This window comes from Anopheles arabiensis (genome assembly GCF_016920715.1).
Source record: "Anopheles arabiensis isolate DONGOLA chromosome X unlocalized genomic scaffold, AaraD3 X_pericentromeric_contig0026, whole genome shotgun sequence".
Taxonomy (NCBI): Eukaryota; Metazoa; Arthropoda; class Insecta; order Diptera; family Culicidae; genus Anopheles; species Anopheles arabiensis.
The window spans coordinates 292,501-295,000 of NW_024412104.1; the positions used below are offsets into that span (position 1 = coordinate 292,501).

The 2,500-nt window shown below is 48.1% G+C and overlaps 1 pseudogene; it reads left to right on the forward strand.

Annotated features, from left to right (window-relative positions):
• Nucleotides 1-2,500, forward strand: part of LOC120907895 — a 9,211-nt pseudogene that overhangs the window by 2,767 nt on the left and 3,944 nt on the right.

Consider the following 2,500-nt stretch of genomic DNA (forward strand, 5'->3'; position numbering starts at 1 on the left):
CGGTGAAGACGGCGTTGAGCATGACAACGTCGCAGGAGGTGTGGTGTTAAGTCGCCACACCCTACATTCTGTCAAGCGGGATACTGAACTCGAGAGGATAATACCTCTGCGCGGATTAGACTAGGGTACGGTTTATGGCATAATTAGGATGTACACGGGCTGGCGGATGAACCCGCCGAACCCTTAGTAAAGCAGGGTGAAACCTGCTTGAAACGGGGAGGGCTAAGGGGATTCTGTCACCGCTCTATTAAAACTTAGCAAGTCTTAGGTAGCGCTCCAAGACTGTCGCCATACGATACGCTCTATGGCAAATGCAGGTGTGGGTGGGTTCAGCCCCACTTTGCTCCGGTTCGGCACTGAGCCCGTCGTCTCATAAGGGCGCGGGCCAACCTCGCGTGGAGCTCCCTGTTTCATAGCCACCCACGGAACCAAATAGGAGACTGCATAAACAGACGCGGATAGCGGGCCTGAGTTTGAGCCCAATAGAATGAGTAACACGAAAACTAAGAAGGTCAAAAGACCAAGGGGTTGACAAGAAAGATCCGGACCAAGCGTTCATGGATCTTCAAGATCGAATGGAGGCGATGCGTTTTGGGATAAGCAAACTCGATGATGAGTCTTCCCATTTTACGCTAGTTACGGTAATGATGGACTTCCTCGATGAGGTAATGTCCGAATTTCGAAGGTACAGAGCCGTAAATCGCATGCAGCAGGTCCTCGACCGTCAAACGCAAACGTCGTTTGACGGTAACGATGGATTCGGGCCGCAAACGCGAAAAGGCAGAAGACCAGTGGCTGATGACCAACAGCCTGGTCCAAGTGGGTTGCAAAGATTGCAACAACAACAACAACAACCATCGAGGTTGACCTCTGTTAGGGAAGCGGTGGAAAATATTCCAAGTCCGAGAAACGGACCGAATATTAATGAGGGTAGAATTAATAAGAGGAAGAAGAAGAAGAGCAAGAAGAAGCAGAATAAGCCCAGAAAGCGGCCTGAGGCTCTGCTGATATCGGACTGCACTTCCGAGGAGCTGGCGAAATTGCTCAAGGAAATGAAGCAGTCCGATGCTCTTAAATCGGTTGGAGAGACAATCTCTAAGGTCCGACGGGCCCAGAATGGAGGCATGTTGCTAGAACTTAAGCAGGGTAGTTCTGCTAGTGCAATTGCCCCAAAGGTTAAGGAAGCGGTGAAGGGCAAGGCGTCAGTGAGAACGCTAGCTCCTTCTAAAATGATTGAGATCATGCATCTCGATGAAATTACCACCCCAGAGGAGGTTGCGGAGTCTGTCAAAGCACAGCTCAACATCGAGATAGAAACAGATCGTATCAAAATGAAGAAAGGCCGCGCGGCCGGTACGCAGTGGGCACGGATCAACGTATCGCTGCCAGACTTTCAAAGCTTCTTGAATTTGGGAAAGCTGAAAGTTGGTTGGTCGATATGCCATATCCGCGAGGTTATGGAAGAGCAGAAATGCTATAAGTGTTGGAAGGTAGGCCATACGAGCTACCATTGTAGGGAACCAGACAGAAGTAATCTGTGCTGGAAATGCGGTTTGAGTGGACACAAGAAGCAAGCTTGTACCAACTCTGTCAAGTGTTTGGATTGCGGTACGAGGTCACAGAACCTTCACGCAACGGGCAGTTATATGTGTCCCCGTAGGCGAACGATTAGATAATAATGGTTAGGTTGCTACAACATAACCAGAATCATAGTTATGCTGCATTTCAATTAATGTGGCAAACGATTAGGGAAGAATCTGCGGATATAGTGTTGATTGCAGATCCGTATCTGGCAACAACCAACGTCAAAGTGTTACGCAATGACGATAACACAGCAGCGGTAGTGGTTAACGCGGACTTACCAGTTAAGGTAGTCAGTAAGGCTCTGAAGGGTTTAATGATAGTTGACATAGGTGATATGCGAGTGGTTAGCGTTTACGCGCCACCTAGATTTAGTATGGAAGAGTTCCAGAACATGTTGGATAACACGGTAATGGCCGTAACCGGTATCCACAAATTCGTTATCGGGGGACTTCAACGCTTGGTCATCAAGTTGGAACAACCAACTTGGCGAGCGTGGAGAAACCCAGAAACGAAGAGGTGAGTTGGTTTTATCAACCTTTGCGCAGATTGACGCAATTTTATTGAACGACGGCAGCACCCCAACTTATGTTGGACCAGGGCGCACGTCAGTAGTTGATCTTACTTTTGCGAGCCGAACCGTAGCAAGATCATTTAAGTGGGAGGTGTTATCTAGCTATATGAACTCTGATCATCGTGCAATACGAATAGATCTTGAGACGCAAAGCGTGCGTAATCTGTCCCGACCCATAACGGGATGGAGCATCAAGTATTTTAGCAAAGATATATTTGAAGTTATGATGCAAGCCGCTTTTGAGACCGAGGTCACAACAAGCGAAGACTTAATGCGTATACTTGTCACGGCGTGTAATGCGACGATGACTAAACGTAAGAGGTACACTCCTAACAAGAGTGCATT